The 18,581-nt window shown below is 38.4% G+C and overlaps 1 long non-coding RNA gene across 8 annotated transcripts in view; it reads left to right on the top strand.

Annotated features, from left to right (window-relative positions):
- Positions 1-18,581, top strand: part of LOC135321543 (uncharacterized) — a 59,158-nt gene that overhangs the window by 21,919 nt on the left and 18,658 nt on the right. For all 8 annotated transcript variants that reach the window (XR_010381395.1, XR_010381401.1, XR_010381398.1 and 5 more), the window contains 4 exons: positions 4,852-4,964; positions 10,787-10,909; positions 13,673-13,773; positions 15,718-15,894. This is a non-coding gene — a long non-coding RNA (uncharacterized LOC135321543). The remainder of the gene's footprint in view (positions 1-4,851; positions 4,965-10,786; positions 10,910-13,672; positions 13,774-15,717; positions 15,895-18,581) is intronic.

Raw genomic sequence — 18,581 nt, 5'->3', positions numbered from 1 at the left:
AGGAATCTGAAATGAACAATCAGAAAATGTTCATGTAATGTTTCTCCAAAATTCTTTGAGTGCAGGGAATTTTGAAACTTGAAAGGAGAAAAAGGCAATTCATGTAACTGTAGGATGAAGGAAGTGTTGCTGAAAGCCAGAGGGGAGGGGCAGAAAGTGGCAGTCAGCTGGCCCTGCTTCCCTGCCTGCTCACCTCTGTCTGCACATCCTGCTCTTCCCCCAAGACCACGTCTCCCCTTCACAGATGCAGGGGCCTGCACCTTAGGGGGGAGAGGACCAGGCTCAGTAGGGAGGGCTTAATACAGTTTATTTCATCTGGACAGTAGAATACTAGTCAGCCTTTAAAAAGAATGAGGTAAAGCAATGTAAATTCAAATGAAAAGATGTCTACAGTATATATTGTCAAATGAAAAAGCAAGTTGTAAAATTTACACATAGTATTAATACATTTTATTTAAAATATACTTTATGTATAAATATATATAAGAAAAGGTATTGAATGATATGTGTTAAACTCCTTAAAGGAAATAAAATATATCTGGGCAAGAGATGGATAACTCTTACTTTCTACTCTTTGTGTTTTAAAATTATTTGAAATTTTATGGTTAATAAATGTTATTTTTATTATTTGAAAACATTTTCTATATAGACAAATTTGATGGGTAAAAGCAAATAATAATTTGGTTTTTATTGGTATATAACCTTAATTAAACACATCTCACCTCCAGTAAGTGTGCAAGGAAGGGAAAGCAAAGGCAGATGAGAGTATTAAGTTTAGTGCAGTATGTGGCTTGTTCTCCCTACTTCTTAAATCTCACATAACATCAGCTGTGTCTTCCTGTCTATGAAAGCAAGGAACAAGTGTGCACTATCTAGTCCTCATTTCATCATGGTGGAGATGGAACTTCTGCCAGCAGTAAGGATTGCTCATGCTGGGATTGAGTTTTCTCATTTGATCATTTAGTTTGCTTTCAATAGATTTACAGGATTCTTGAAGTAGAGCTGGCCTTCTAGCCTGAGTACCTTATTTAACAGATGATGACACTGAGCCCTACAGATAGGAAAAGGAGGCAAAACTGGAGGGACCTCGGTCACATGGGGCAAACTGGTCTTCGACGTTTTTCTAATTGAGGTAGGGTTGATGTACAATATTATATAAGTTCCAGGTTGCAGTTTTTAAAGGTTATACTCCATTTATAGTTATTATAAGATATCAGCTATATTCCCTGTGCTGTATAACATATCCTTGTAGCTTATTTATTGTATAAGTAGTAGTTTGTACCTCTTAATTCCCTATCCCAGTCTTGCCCTCCCCTCTTCCCTGTCTCCATGGATACCCATTAGTTTGTTCTCCATACCTGTGAGTCTGTTTTTTGTTGTTGTTGTTGTTGTTGTTATGTTCACTAGTTTTCTTTTTCAGAGTTCATATATAAGTGATATTCTACAGTATTTGTTTTTTCTGTCTGACTTATTTCACTCAGCATAATACTCCCCAAGTCCATCTATATTGTTGCAGATGGCAACATTTCATTCTTTTTTATGGCTCAGTAATATTCCATTTTATATATACCACAACTTCTTTATCCAGTCATCTGTTGATGGACACTTAGTTTGCTTCCATATCTTGGCAATTGTAAATAAGGTTACCATGAACATTGGGGTTCATATATATTTTTAGGTTAATGTTTTCATTTTCGTTGGATGAATACCCAGAAGTGGAATTGCTAGATCATATATTAGTTCTATTTTTAGTTTTTTGAGAAGCCACCATCCTGTTTTCCATTGTGGTTGTAATAGTTTGCATTTCTATTGTTCCTTCTTTTCCTAGTTTGTGTGTATAAATTATACTGACTAAACCCAGAGTGAACTAGTTGCTCACAGTGTCTCTCAATGTGACTACACATTGAATCAAGTGGGAAGCTTTTCAAATCAGGATGCCTGGGCCAATTATATCAGAATCTCTGGGTGGGAGTTTGTGATTTTGGGGGACTCAGCTCCTGAGGAGACTGATGCGCATGGACAGCCAGGGCTGAAAACTGGCTTCAAGCAGCACATGCTGCCTGCAATGACTTGACCTCCTGGATAAATCACAGGCCTCCAGGACTCAGCTCTCACACACTAGTCTCTGTATAAACTATACACCAACAGTGTATATGGGTTCAATTTTCTCCACATTGTTGCTGAATGTTTGTGGTTTTGTGGTCTTTTTGATGATAGCCATACTGGTAGACACGAGGTAATATCTCACTGTGGTTTTAATTTGCATTTCTCTGATGATTAACAACACTGAATGTGTTTTCACTGCCTGTTTTCTTGGCTCAGTGGCAGGAACTATAGGTCGATTTTCTTTTGATGAAGCAAGTAGAAGGAGGCTTGCTTTAGGTCCTGCTGACAACACCTGAGATCTTCTTGGTCACTGAGTGAACACCTTACTCAGGCTCATTGACAAGAAATAGGTGGTGGAGAATATAAAATGTGGCTTTGAAAATTCAGACATTTTAGAAAACTAAAACTTTTTTTTAAGAAGTAGTCATAATCTAATTTTTATTTCAGTCTGTTCTGTAGATAAGGATGTTCACATGCTGCCTTTTTTTAATTTATTTTTTGTTCAGTTTCCAAGTGTGTTGGAGGTTGGGTCTGGGAATGGTTCTTCTTTTTCATTTTATTATAGCTCTCTATCTTTATGGGTTAAAGATTGTCAGTTATCTGTTGTAGACTTGAAGGGCTTTTATTAAGTGGAAGATTTCCTGTGTTGGCTGCGCACATTTCCATGATATTGCTGTGAGATCTGTTTTTGGTATGGTGTGGTGCCATGTCATTCTTGTGAGTGCATTGCCTGTTATTTCTATGATTGTCAATGTGGTTTTTGTTGTGGTGAACACAATGTACTTTTGTTGTTTAACAGAGCCTCATTTTGATTAGGTGTTTATCACAGATTGGAGAGTGGCTAGGGTTTCTCCTTTTATTGGAATTGAGACTTCCAAACCATTTCTGGGGTGCAGGCTGTGGTATGTGGTGTTGGAATGTTTCCAATACACACTCATAACAGTTCCTTTGCCCTTTCTATTGCCATGGGAATGTCCAAATTCTACACAGAAACACCAGTGGAAACAAATCTAAAGATGTCATGCACTAGGGCCTCCTGTAATGATCCTTCAGTCCCCCAGCTGGGTCCTCAGTGCAGTATCAGGTCACTGCCATTCCTATTGTCACATTTTCATGTAGCAGACAAGGCTGATGGAAAGGCTTCAACTTCCCCTTCTGTGCACCCAGATCTCTGCTCTTGGCTCTCTCTTCCTTGTGGCATGGGACCACCAAGACAACCACAGAGCATATCCACACCCTCTGCCTTGGACCCAATAAAAATCACAGTTGTGCCAATGAAATATGCAGGTTCTTTGGCCATGGATTCTGATTTCAACCCGAACTTCCCCTGGGTCTCTCAGACCAAAATTATGATGATTCTGATAGAACCGTGCTTCTCTTCTATTGCAAAAATGCCAAATTGGGCCCTGGACCTGCAGAAATAGTGAATATGTCCATGAGATAACTAGATAATCCACACCATGTGCATCAGCAATGTTGCTTTTTGAATTCAGGTCCCAGGCAGTTCTGTTCCATAGACACTACCAATCACAGAAAACAACACACTCCAACCCCATGAGACTCAGTCTGTGCCATCAGCCTCAGCCCTCTCCCTCAGCTTCAGCAGACATTCCTAGCTCAGCATCAACAGCTCAAGTCAAGGTCTGGGGATTCATTACAGGGATATTTTGTGCTGGTTTCTTTCAGCTCTGTCAGCCAGGCATCTGCTGTGCACTCCTCTCACCCTCATTGGATCTCCTTCAATCCCAACTGATCTCTCTGTGTGTGTCCCAGTAAAAGAGTGTTTTCCCCTTTTTGGCTCCCTCACCAAAAGTCAGGTCCTGCACTGATTTCCTTTTCTACTTTTCTTTTTCCTCCTTCCCAATTTTGTGAGGACCTTTTCTGTCTCTTGAAGTAAGAGACAGAAAAGGTGAAATTGATGTTCAACCAATGTCCAGCAGGTGTCCTGAGCCAAGGGGTGAGTGTACATGGATGAGAGTGAGCTAAGAATGCACTTGTAATCAAGAAAATATATCAAACACAAGAATGTTATATGGGGATTAAGTTTTATAGGAGAAGAGGAATGAAATGAGTTCTGCAAGGGAAACAACTATGTAAAATTCCTGGCTTTTCTAGAACAGTTTGTTTATAATGTGTGTGTTTTTTTTTATATGGATGACATGGTAGATACAAAATCACTTTGGTATTTAATTTAGCTTCCATTGTGTACATTAAAAAGAGTGGTTTTTGTAAATCAATATTTATAATGTAAGAAGCACCATCTTTTATAATGATTTAAAGTCAAGATAAAATTTTTACATATTATCTTTTTAAATGGATGAGGAAAGGACACAGTGTTTCAAAATCCTTTAAGAGGGTAGTGGATGTAAAAACATTCAGGCACTATGTTCTAAACTGCCTGGAAGCTGAGAACCTGTGCTGACCATTTAACATTTTGACCCAGTGAAATGATAAAGCCAGAGTCATTTCAGAAATGTCCAAAAGCTATTTCAAGCATCCCCTGCAATTGGCCACATCCAGAACTCTGAACACAGTAAATGTTCAGTTAACACTAGCTCATTGACAAAATATTTTGGCCATTCAACTGATATCTATTAACAGCATAAATACAATATCCCTTCTTCCTAACTCTAACCTTCAAGGAGATCTTTCAATTTTTCAAATATCAGTCAAAAGTATGTTATTGAATGAAGCCCTCTACTAGATAATAAGTACACTGAATTTGTTTGTTTTGTTCTTTTCCAGATACTGATTAACATGCCAAGTATAATGCCTGGCCCAGGAAGCTCAGGAGATGAATCAAATAACTTGACCATGAAGGAGCACTGAGGAGGAGGCAGAGATGATCTCTGGCATGGGTATTATAATAGGCATATTACAAGGCTCAGAGGCAGTGCAGAGGAAGAAATGAGGAGCTCTTGGAAGTGGTGGGCAGAGGGCAAGTGTTTGGAATGTTCTTTAAGAATAGGTACACTTGAACTGACTCTTAAAAGATGGGCAGGTGTTTGACAAGGCAATGTGAACACCACAGATAGAGGGGAGTGAAGCCACCTGGAATCCTTCCTCTCTGCACTGCAAACAGTTTGGGATGGTTGGTGCATATGGCACTTGACTGTGCACATTCTGTCCATGTTGTGTGCACTGATGATTTAGAAATGACAGAAGGGCAAGTGGTGAAGCTGGAGAGTTGCAGAAGCACACAGAGGAAGACTGCCTTACATGGTTCTTCAAGGTATTTGGACATGATCCTGTGGCAAAGCAAGTCATTACATGATTATTAAACTAAGCAGTATTGGTGTGGAATTTGCCTTCCACAACAATTATTTTCCTGCAGTGTGGATGACAAATTTGGGAGGTGGAAGAGGGGAAAGAATACAAAATGAACTGCTGGTTGGAAGACAATTATCAGTGGTCCTGGAAAGACTCAAGGCAATCAAGAAGCTGTGAAGGAAGGGTGCTGAAGGGAGGGACCTTAAGGATATGGCCTCTGGACAAACTGATTACTATTGTTTAAGGAGTAGTTTAGTGGGGAGCAAAGCAAAGACAAGCACAAAATGTGTTCTAAGACTTTTGGGGTTATGTAATTGGGTAAATGGTATTGATATTTGCAATATATATATATATATATATATATTCCATATATATATATATATATATGGAATCAAAAAATTAGTCACGTTTCTGGGAGAGAAAGTATCTTTGGCACCCTAACTCCAGGTCCTCAGTTTTTCTATGAGGCAGGAAGCACAGGTGATGTTATCCCTATTTTATGTCCAAAGGGGTAAACTTTTTGCCTACTATCACATGCAGCAGGTTGGGAAGTTTACTCTCTACCAGGCTTAAGAACAGGTAAACAAGGGAGACAAGAACCATGCTTTCACAGAACTTATATTCTTGTGTTTGTGTTGGGGGGAACAGAATATGAACAAGTCAGCAAGCAATGAACCCAGGTCTGAAGGACTATGATGGTAGCAGGCAGTGGTACTTTATCTAGATATTAGGGAAAGTATCCCTGAGGTCACTCTGGAGCTGACCTTCCATTGAGAAGGAAGCAGTCATTCAGATTCTTAGGGGAAGAATTTTCTAGGCAGAGAACAGCAATTGAGATGTCCCTGAGGTCGAAACAAGTTTGCTGCACCCTGAGGGAGGAATTCCAATTACAGAGCAATTGAAGAGCTGGGGAAATTCCTAGTTCCAATGGCATTCCTGGGAAGGTGAAAGTGAAAGGCTTGTGACGCCTTTGGGTAAATACCTAGCACAAATACTCTTGGGGAGGGCTGGGAACCTGCCCACTGTGCACAAAACTATGCCTCTAGAAACTGCATCATGACTCACAAATGCTTTTGGAAGACAAGCCCTTGCTCAGTTGCCTATTTTGATACCTCATTTAACTAAAACTCATTTAGGTTTGCCTACAAAGATGAACTTAAAAATCTTTAGATGAATGGAATTCATCTTAAATTTATCAGCTCAGAACAAGAAACCACCTACAGTCCAATGTCAGGCAGCTCTTCCCCCGAGGCTCAGTCATGCCCTAACATGTTACATGGGAACAGAGCCTCCCAGCCAACTTCCAAACCCCTAAAAGAGACCAGAGAGGCAACATTTTCCCCAAAGGATGCCCCGTTAGCTCAGCTGGACAGGACAAGGAGAAATGGTACCCCACTGCCAAGGTGCCAAGCTGGGTTCTTGTCTATGTGAACCTGGAATGCCTTGGAGAGATGGGACATTGGTGCTGCCTGCTGGCTCTGAGATGGGCCATCCCAAGCACAGTCCTGCCTGCTCTCTGGAACACACTGCTCACACCTCTCATCCTGTGGTCATCCTCCACTGCTACTTTGTGGGCTACCTATTCTTCTGCCAACAGTGTTTCTTATGCCACCCCATTCAGCCAAATGGCTTCAAATTCATTCTCACTACAGGAAATGCAGATCAACACTCTGACCCTCTCTGAAAAGATCCTACTTTACAGCCAATTTTCTCAGATATCTCTGCTTGGTGTATCAAAAAAAAAGTATGTGAATTTAATATTTATCAATATAGCATGAATACATTATGAAATAATTAGATTATTCCTAAGTTATGTAGCCCCTTTCAGAGTATCACATTGAGAAGTTATATATCACGGGCACTTATTTTAAATACAGCCCCAAACCATGAAATGCATTCTTTGGAGTGGTGCTGGAGACTGTGGCATGTTTTGGTCCATGCCAAGGGCAGGCTCACCTTGTGTCTGAGCTCATTTCAAACCATATGCTCATAACATCTCTTTACTTCAACTGACTGGTCAATTTTTTGTTCCTAAAATCACCATTCAACCTTGGATCATAAGATGTTCGCACATACTTTCACAGCACCGGTATGTCTCCTTCCTAACAACTTTAATAATGGCAATTTTTCATTTATTTTCAGTGATTGATTCACCTGTCTCCCTCAGTAACTGCGACTTCCACAGCAGCAGGGACCATGTGCATTTCTGCTTACCAATATGTCCCCAGAAACTAGCACAGCTTCTGGGACACAGTAGAGGCTTAACAACTAGCCACTGGGGGAAAGATGCTATGAAATATACTCATTGGTGGAAATGTTTCTGCTTCTAAGAGTGGATCTGCCAAAAATCATTCAAATCAAGGCTAAATAAGGTTAAGGCTCAGCTATGCTGTTTTTTTCTTTAAAAAAAAACACAAGAAAGACTTTGCTGCTATTTGGGTTTAAACTGATTTTGGAGACAATTATCAAAAGGTTTGACTAACAATTTAACAACACTCATTTGTATATGTATGGAGATGACCAATTTTAAAACTTTTTTTTTTTAATGGAATAAGAGTTCATTTTCAAAAAGGTTCACCCAGATTAGGCCAAATTTAAAAAGATAAGAAAAACTAACACTTACTTTGTCAGGTGCTCTCTCTCTATTATTTTCATTTAATCCTCATATCTGAATCTTACCCCAGGTCACAGATGAGGAAATGGAGGGAGCAAGAGGCTGGGGTTAGACACTGACTAAGCGGCAGAGCCGGGATTCACATCTAGGTCTATTTGATTCCAAGAGATATGTCTTAAATCTTAGCCAAACTTTAAGCTAAAAAATTAATGCTGACATTGAATAATAATGTATTTGTTGCTCCCTCTTATGAAAAGGTACAAGACTACAGCTTAGTACCATCAACTGGGGCAAGTATTTAAAATAGAATTTGGATGCCAATGATGGGGTATCAGTGAAATGAGAAAATTCACAAAAAAGGAATAAGGAGGGATATTAACTAACATTAACTGAAAGCTTGTTTTATGCTAGATACTGTATTAGATGCTTTCATAGTAACATTTATTTTAATCCTAAGACTCCTGTGAGATGGATAATAACAGTCAAGAAAAAAGTGGTATAGAGTAACTGGTATTTGGCTACTCCGATGCTCCTTTCCCCCTTTCTTTCTAAGGATGTGAACCGCCCACATTTCAGCTGAGTATTGTCTGGAATAAGGACAACATTCCCCAGTCTCTATTCCAGCTTAGTGAGGTCACAATAGTAAATTCTGGTCAATGAAATGTAACAGGAAGTGTATGACAGCCTCTGGGAAATTTCCTTAAGAGAACATAGATGCTTGCCTTCCTCTGTCTCCTTCCCTTCCTTCCTTCCTCCTTTCTACATTGCATGTGATGGATAAAGCTCCAACTAGGGCTATGAGATTGAGGACCTCATCTGATGTTTAGCAAACCTAAAAAGTGGAACCAGCCTAAGCCTCAGGAGATTTGTGAAATCATAATACCAGTTCTGGATTTTCTCTCTAGAAATTTGTTTAATGTGAAAGAGAAACAAACATCACTTTGTTTATGCCACTGTTCTTTGCAGTCTCTGTAACTGGCAGCTAATTTTAACTAATCCAGAAACATCCAAAGTGATCATGTAAGGTTCAAACCCAGGCCCACCAGTCTGCAAAGTCCACCCTCTTAGGCAGAAGCCTGAAGAACTCCTGATTATAATCTGCAAAAGATTGGTGGTGCGGGAAGTGTGTGTGTGTGTGTAAAACTGCTGAAAAGAATTAGACAGAAGGAAAGAAGGAAAGTTCGAATATGCTCACAATTCTGCATACCTAAGAGACAATCAAAGGGAATATGCTACTGGACAGTAAAGAATATAGTCTCCATCAGAGGTGGACAGAGAAAGATCTGTCACCTGCATGGATCTGGAAAGAGAAAGGAAAGAGAAGCTGTGTCTCTGAAAGATGCTGCTGTATTTTATTTCCCATCTATATTTTATAAATTTCCTATATACATTTATTATTCTGTTCATAGAAAATTCTAAAAGACTCAGTCACTATTTCCACAGCCAAATTTGTCAAAGTGTAAAATTGTGTTTAGAAGTCTCATCATAATTATTAAGCACTCATTCTGTGCCCATCAGTATGCTAGATATCAAGAACAATATCAAAAAGCATCAATCTTGGTTTCTGACCTCAAGCAGCTCAGAACTTAGGTGAACACATAGAAAACAACCAAGTACTACTTACATGAAGAGATGGATCAGTGCAGGTGATAATAATCAGAAAGAGACTCATGAAAGAGAAGTAAAATTTAGAAAGACCTAAATTCTATATGTTTGCCTTATCTGCCCCAAATATTGTCTTAAAAATGACCAATCCACCCTCAGGGCTCAGTCAATCTCTTTCTGGTAACCTGAGAAAATCCAGAAGAAAAAGACATAGAAATAATCTGTTTTCTACAGCATCCCATTGGTTTGGGGACATATCTAGTGGTAGGCTCCTCACATTCATATGATAAAGGAGATGACTGTGAGCAGCAATGTGGCCGGTTCCTCTGCCCAATGGCACAAGCAGAGTCACAAATAACAGAAATGAAAGGATCACTACAAATTGTGTTATTGAACTGCATGACCTACATGGAGCAATCAACTCACTCCTAGGTTTGGCAGGGCCTTTATGAGTTGATTCCCTGAAAAACAAAACAAAACAATAAAACCCAAACCAAACCAAAAAATAAAAAAAAAATTAAAAAAAGAGAGACTCTGAGTGTCATCATCTCTGCTCTATGTGGCTGCCTTGATAAGAGTTCAGATTTCTCTGTGTCATGAGAAAATTTTTATGATTAATGGAAGACAGAATATTATCAAGTATTAACAGTTATTTTCCAATTCTGTATTATAAAATTATTTCTGATAATGGAAAATTCTCTATTTCTTTCAATTAATTAAAACATTGAAATTCTACAGTGTATAAAAGAAAGCACTGGAGTTCTGGAGAGGTGAGGCAGAATACGAAGGTAAACAGGAATCATTATTCCTTTTCTCAGAGGTATGTAATCTACAGGGGAAGCATGCAGCACCTGAAAGGGGAGGAGAGGTTGGTGGGCCATGCAGGGTTGAAGGAGGAGCATAGGAACATGGGTCTGGGAAAGTTTGGCTAGCTTTACAGTGCTCAATTGAAATACTACTTTGCAATATTTTCTCAACACCAGGGTTCAAGTTTGTTAGTCCTACTGAGACATCAGGTCAGAAGAAAAGAACAAAAGTGAGTAGGCATTCATGGCTTTGCATTCTCAGAAAGTCATCCTGCTGGTTCAACTGTGTATGATTGAGCATATTGTCATTGATGAAGAATTTTTATTTATTTTTGATCAAAGACTTCACCATGTTTTCCTGAACTTTTCAATCTCCTGTTTGCAGAGTTTTAATGTGAGCTCTCCTCGGGCCTGGGAGAAATTCTGAGAGTGACCCCTGAGAATGAGCTCAGTGGTGAGAAGTCCAAGGACAGGATGAGGTCGACATTGCAAGTGTTTTTGGAATAAGGTAGCTTGACTAGAAACTGTAATTGTGCAAGGCCAGCTGTGCACTTCTGTGTGAGCTGATCCCTTATCATGGTCCCAGTCTTAAATATTCATGACCAATTACTCTGTGTTCTCAGCCCACTATGCTGATTGACCCTCTGCCTTAACTATATGACATCCCTTCCTTTTATGACAAGTGTTAGGAAGGTGATCTTCCAGGCTCTCCTTCAAGGGAAAAACACGATTTCCTGCAGCAGGATGCCCGCCATCTCCAGCTAATCTGTCTTCTGGGAAGATGTCCAAATATTTCTTTGAAAGTTTCCCATGCATCCCATTTAAAGAATATGTACTGTCATCTGGGTCCCATATTGGAATCTGCCACACAGGAGCCAGCCAGTTATTGACTATTGTCTCTTTCCCATCCATAAAATGAAGACTTCTAAAAAAATATTTGCAAGTGAAGCCAGGCTGAAAGCTTAGAATTAAAGCAGAGTTAGTGCTCCTTAGCTCCTGTGAAGTGATATAAAAAAAGGCCTGATGGGTTCTGCTAGTGACTGAGACAGTGCTTGCTGGGATCCCTGTAAGAATTCAATCTGTGTTCCCTGGACCATGTTGAAATCTGGGCAAAGTTTTCCTGATACTGTGAAAACAGCTGGTTTCTGAGGTTCCTCATAGTCAACTTTTTCATTTCTTTGATTTGAAGTAACCCAGGTCTAATACCAGCTAGGCCTTGATTCCATGACCCTCCCATCTTTTTTTCCTCAATGACTGTGCGTGTATGTATTTGTGCATATGTGTTTCTTGGCCTAATATTAGGCTATCTGTTAATTGTAATACACATTTAATACTGAACTTCAATTCTAATCTTAACTGATTCTCTAAGACTAGGACATAATATGTATGCATATGTATGTGTGTATGTGTGTGTGTGTATATGTATATATACACACATATATATATAGTTTGTTAAGAATTTTTAAGAATCAATATAAATTGTAAAAGAACAAGATTCAGAACATTTTAGAAATAGAGGAAAAGATATGAGTCAGAAAGTGTATGAGAATTGGTATCTTGGCTTCTGCTGGTGGCTCTTCTGGCAGTGAGATCTGGGGCAAGCCACTAACAGTCTAGGCAGGAGTTTCTGTTTTCTGTGTTTAATGTAACTATCCTGGACTATATCAGAAAAGAAGATAGGAATATTTCATGTTCCAGATATCTCAGACTTCGTTTCATCTTACCACTCATTTATCATCCAACAAATGTTTATTCTATGCCTACTGTGTGCAAAACACTGGACTGGTTTCTGAGGATACATTGGTCCATTTGATGGATGTGGCCTTTGCCCTCCTGGGGTCCACAAGTCTCCAAGCATTCCTCCAGGGACCGTTAGGCTGGACATGATAAATCAGTGGGGACTAACTAAACAAACCTCAGTGTGTCCCTACACCACAGTTCTCTTTGTCTTTGTCTCCTGAATGCTATGTATCCAAATGCAGGCACACCTTCCAGTTATCCACTTATTCTACTAATTTATCTCTGCTAACTTCTTTATCTCCAATTCAGTCTCTCCACCAAATTGTTTTTGGAGGATTTAAAAACAAATAAACATGTGCCCTCAAGAAACTTATAGTTTAAAAAAAAATAGAGGCCAATATATAGCTGGATATATGAGCAAATTCAGGGCTGATTAAAATCTCCTAGTACAGGATATTGACATGTTTCAGAGCCTATGACTCAAATATGCTTTATAATAGCTGAATGTAACCAGGTCACCTTATGAAAAAGAGCAGTATGATAATAAATCAGGCGTCCTTTATCTCATTACAAAATTGAAGGGCAAATGTAGTTGGGTCTTACATTGGTAGATGAAAGAGTGGGCTAAAGTGGAGAGGACTTCCCAGATTTCTCAGAGAAATTGAGACCTAAAGGGCAAATTAAAAATATAAAAACTTAAGGCTTAAGGAAGCCTGTTGTTTTTGTGAGCAGAATAGCTTTTTGTGTCTGGTAAAGGCCTCTGTGTAACTGGGGGAGTTACAGACAGATTGATTACAAGTAAAAATGAGGGGGGGAAGCATACTAAAGGATGAAACAAATATGTAAGTGGGTGTAAATTTTATAATTTTACCTTCATCTTTGAGTGAACTTGATTATCAAATAAAATGCCTGGATTTGCTTAATTTACTTAACCAATTCAATAATCAGTTACAAAATTTTGTTCTTCAGGGTCCTCAAGGACACAAACACACAAAAAAAGATGTGTGCATTCTGACAAAACATAATCATAATGCAAATAATTTCTATTTATAAAGTATTTTATAGTTCATGCATATCACTCAGTGTATTACTGTCATTTCAAAATAACATGCTCTCTCCTCTGTAGTCTGCACACCTGAGAGTGACAGCATCTCTTAGCAGTCCCCAGTCTTGCTGAGTCATTCTGTTCATCCTCCTGTAGCTCAGGCATCATTCAGAGGCCCAACGGGTTGAGAATTGACAAGTGCTTAACTATTGATCCCTAACTTACTCTGGAGGAATGCTGTAAGACTGTGGACCTCAGGAGAGTAAAGGTCACATCCATCACATAGACTAGCACATCCCCAGAACCCAGTGCATTGTTGTGCATATGGCAGGCACCCAATAAATATTTGTTAGATAATAAATGAATGGGTGAAGTGAAGTCTGAGGCTTCTGAAATGCACATTTTCTCTATCTTGTATAGTGCAGGGTCCTCTCAAGATTTAATCCCTAGCTCTGTCTACATTAACATGTTCTTATTTGATTGAAGAATCAACACACTTAAAGACTGGGATTTGGAAGTGAGAAGGAGTACATGGAAGTGATTCAGGAAGACAAGGAAATGAGACAGAAGTGGCAACATTTGTCAAAGTAAGATAAAAGAATACTTATTACAAGATTACTTATTATATTTCTCATGTCTGTGCATGTCTTCATCTTCACCTTCTGGTAACATGTACATCCACGTTGAATTGAGCCATTTTCCCCAAATCGAGGATCTTGTGACTTTGAAGTACCATAATATCTTGAGATTTTTTGATAATTTTTGACCAATGGGTTCTAGAGATGCTGGAAACCCTGACAGTATAAAATAACAAGACAGTGTAAAAACATGAGTCAGAAAATCATGACTGCCTTTAGACATAGCTACTTAAATATAGCATGGTGACTAAAAGTATGGATTCTGGAGCAAGACTAATTAGATTCAAATCCTGACTTTGCCCTTGTGAGCTGTTTGATTTTTGTTGTTAATTAATTTTTCTGTGCCTTAGTTTTGTATTTCAAAAATGAGTTGTGGTGAGGATTAAATAAACAATACTGTTAGAGCAGTTCTAGGCGTATAGGAAGTGCCATATTAATCTTAGTTCTTGTCGTGATCGTGGGTAAGTCACTTATCCACTCTGGGTTTAGTTTCCAGGTATAAAATGAGAGATTTTGACTAGATTTTCTCTAAGGCGCTCCTGAACCTACTGTTTGCAAATGCTTACAGTCCATGTGCTTTTCTACATATATGTATGTAGTTTGTGATAGGAAAGTGCATGATTAGTAAATGCTTTCCTTGATTGATGCAAGGAGATGTTATTAGGGGATTGAGACAGTCTTCTTCACTAGGCCAAATTCCTTGAGGGTAAGAGTGTATCTTTTCCTCCTCAGGATCCCAAGGCCTAATGTGGTGCCTGGGGACAGTGGGTGCTCTGTAAACTGTTAATAGATATGGAATAAATGCCTATGTCTTGTGTACCCAGATATATGGGAATGGGAAATGGTTGTAACTCCTTCCTAGGCCTTATCTCAATTAAAGCTACTTACACCGAATATTCAAAAAACATTAGTGCTCTCTACTGGAGACATTCCTAGTACAGGAATTCAAGTTTGAGTTATTGATGGCAAATTCTGATTTGAGTTCATAAGTCCTGGATTTGAGAAGTAGGGTATAGCAGATACACATAGTTTACTGTGTTGCAAGCACAGATTTGGTGTTATGGCACTGAGGATGGCATGATCAGCATTAAAATGCCAAGTCTCATTTCTTTGCCATGTATTTATGCATTTTTTCCAGAGCAGCTTTATCTATAGATTTGTACACATGTTGTGTTTGCTCTGATTCATTTTAAGGAAAAAAAAAAAAAAGAGAGAGAGAGAGACATAGCACTAATTGAAAAAGTAATGTTAAGAAAATGAAAAGACAACCCACAAAATGGTAGAAAATATTCACAAATAATATATCTGATAAGGGACTTGTATCCAGAGTTCATAAAAACAAAACTAAGCAAAACAATAGGATTTACATTTCTCATTTAAGTTATTATTTTCTCTACACCTCAAGTCTTTTTTTGGCATTACTGTTTTCTTTTTCATTAATTGAATATTTTCTAATATTACTTTTTAACTTCTTTAATGATTTTCTTGCTATATATTTTTAGTTTTTACTTAGTGATTGCTTTAGGCCTTACCATATATGTCTTATCAAAAACAGTTTCACAATTACACCAGCAATTTCAGAGAATGTAGAAACAGCATTCCCATATAGCTCTACTCTCTTTTCTTTCTTACTGTGGTATTCTTGTCATAGGTATTATCTCTATGCATGTTATAAGCCCGACAGTACATCATTATAATTATTATTCCTTTATGTAATTTTATGTCTTTTAAAGAAGCTGAGAGGAGAAAAGAGAGCAAGTTTATACGTATAATTTTTCTTTTTTTTAAATTGAGTTATAGTCAGTTTCCAGTGTTGTGTCTGTTTCCAGTGTAGAACACAATTTTTATGTTATATGTATAATTTTTCTCATATTAGCCTTCTTTCCATTTCAGGTTCTATGCATTTGTTCCTTTGGATTCAAGTGAAACATCTGGAGTCAATTCTTAACCCAATGTTGGTTTGTTCTCCCCAACCTCTTTGCCCTGCTATTGGAAAATATATTACATTTCTGTATGTTATATGCCCACAAATACAATTAAATGTATACTGCCTTATGATTTTTAAACAAGGTAAGAAAGGATAAGAAAAAGGCAATTATACTCCTTTATAATTGCATAATTACCTTTATCAGTGTTCTTTGTTTTGTGTGTGTGTGTATTCAAATTACTGTCTTGGGTCACTTGCTTTCAGCCTGAAGAACTAACTTTAGTATGTGTTGTAAGGTAGGTCTACTGGCAGCAGATTCTTTCAGATTTTGTTTTCCAAATGTCTTTTTATTTCATCTTCACTTTTAAATGATAATTTTGCTGGATATATGATTCTTGATTAAGAGCTTTTAAAATTTGAGGGCTGAGAATAGATTATCCTATTGCCTTCAGCCCTCTATTGTTTCTGATGATAAGTCAACTGTTAATCTTATACGAGTTTTCTTAAGCAAGATGTCATTTTCCTCTTGCTGCCTTCAAGATTTTCTTTGGCATTTTTACTATGTGTCTATTCATGGGTCTTTTTGAGTTTATCCTACTTGCAGTTTGTTGAACCTCCTGGATATGTAGATTTAAATATTTTAGGAAATGGGAATTTTTTAGCCACTAATTTTTCAAATATTTTTCTGCTCCTTTCCTTCTCTGTTCTTCTGGTGCTGCCTTTACATGTCTGTTGGTATACATTAGTGTCCCACATTTCTCTGAGACTTTGCTCATTTTTTCTTCATTCTTTTTTTCACTCTGTTCTTGGATTGCATAATTTCTATTGATCTATTCTTAAGTACTTTTACTTTCTGCCCGTTTAAGTGTATTATTGATTCCATCTAGTGAATTTTTAAATTTCAGTTATTGCTCCTTTCAGTTCCAAAATTTCCATTTGGTTATTTTTAATAATTTCTGTGTCTTTATTAATGTTCTCTATGTGATGTGACACTGTCATCATGCTTTACTTCTAAAATCATGGTTTTCTTTGTTTCTTTGAACATATTTATAATGGCTTCTTTTCTCACATCTGGTCTCTCCTGCAGGTGGCTTTATTGCCTGCTATTCTTCTGGTATCTAGGCCATAATTTCCTGCTTATTTTGCATGTCTCATATTTTTTGGAAAATGAACATTTTAGATATTGCAGCAACTTTGGGTACTGGCTTCATCTCTCCCCTCTTTCAGTGCTTGTCATTGTTGTTAGCTTGTTTACTTGTTTAAAGACTAACTGGATTATTTTAGTGTTGTCCATTCCCTTCTCTTCCTCCTCTATCCCCTAAACAGACACAGGGTAAAGCCTCTGATGTTTTTCCTCAGGGATTCATCCTTGGACATGCCCAGCCACTTTGGGATAACAAGGTTTTAGCAGGACTTAGGCAGTGTTTGTCTAGTTACCTGACCACACTAACCTATGAAACTCCACTAACTGCTGGTTAAAAGCTCTATTGTTCATAACAATGCCCTGGAGAATAAATTATTTACACCCTAATCCAGTCAAATTCAGGCTGCTATGAAGGGACAGTTCCTGATGGTCAAAGTTTGAAATTTATTCAGACTCTAGTTCTTGCAGCTGGTTTCTTATTTTTCTCCAGCAACAAGTTGGCTTATCATTTAGCCTGTATCTTCAATGAATTTATCAGTCTTCTCCCCATTGCCTCTCACCAACACTTCTACTGTTTTTGAAAGCACACTTAGATTTGAACTTCATATGCTGTTGCAAATAAAGTTGGCTCCTTTGGGGAGATAATTTGAGCTCTCTGTTCTATGGTCTGCCTTTCCTCCGAGGGAAAATCTCTGAGCCACAACTCTGGTGCTGGAGTAAGGAACAATAGGTCAATTCTAAGTGACAGCCCAGTTTGAAGAAGTAAGTGCTCAGTGGATATATGGGCAAGAGCCCCAGGTGTCCTTGGCTTGTCTCCCTTGGCACAATCCCCTGTCTTATGAGCTGAGTCAATAGCAATTGGGACCTCAATGTCCTACCGTGCCCAAGGTAGAACCTTTGTCTCATGAGAGGAAATGTGGTGGAAGAATGGGGCCCCCACCTGTTGGCTGCAGTAGTACAGAACTTTGCCTCAGCAACAATTATCTAGGGGCAGTATGAGAAATGCTAATGTCATGTCCTTCCCAGGAAGACAACCCTCCAACCAGGACCTGGGGGGAGTCAAAAACTTGTGTTCTTGGTTGTACAAGTCTGGGTGGAGTTCCCAGCTCAATGAGTGGAGAGGGGAAAAGTGCGGATCTTCAAAAACTAAAGACTCATCATTTTATGGAGCTTTAGTAAATATTCTTTAGTAAATGTGTCTTCATTTGCTGTATATCTGTAGCGGCATTTCCATTTGTGGATGCTCATAAGGCCAACTATTTTTAAATGTGTTTTAAAAATAGTTTTCATCAGTTTTTTTGAGGAGTGATTCTGAGTTGCACACCATTGTGCCAGAAGTGGAGCCAGGAAGGGGAAACTGATACAGTATAGATTAGCATTCTCTTTAACTGAGGGCTTGCTCTATCTTTGGTTGCTAGTGGAAGGCCTAAGATATATTTGTAGTATTAAAAATAAAAATTAAAAAATAATTTTCTAATGTTAGTATGTTAGAAGCAAAGCATAAGATGGCAATTCCTGTAGATGATTTGTTGCTTGAATCCTCTGAGAAGAAATCTTTTGAGAACTGGAGACATAGGAGGATGCAAGTTCCCAGGCATTTCTCAAGGGAGATCATGTAAGCATTTCTAGAAGCCAGCACTCAAAGCATCTTGGGATGGATACTCTGCTGTAAAGAGACTAAGAGAG

Source organism: Camelus dromedarius, chromosome 6 (assembly GCF_036321535.1).
Source record: "Camelus dromedarius isolate mCamDro1 chromosome 6, mCamDro1.pat, whole genome shotgun sequence".
In the NCBI taxonomy this organism is placed as follows: Eukaryota; Metazoa; Chordata; class Mammalia; order Artiodactyla; family Camelidae; genus Camelus; species Camelus dromedarius.
This window is presented reverse-complemented; position numbering and strand designations above follow the sequence as displayed.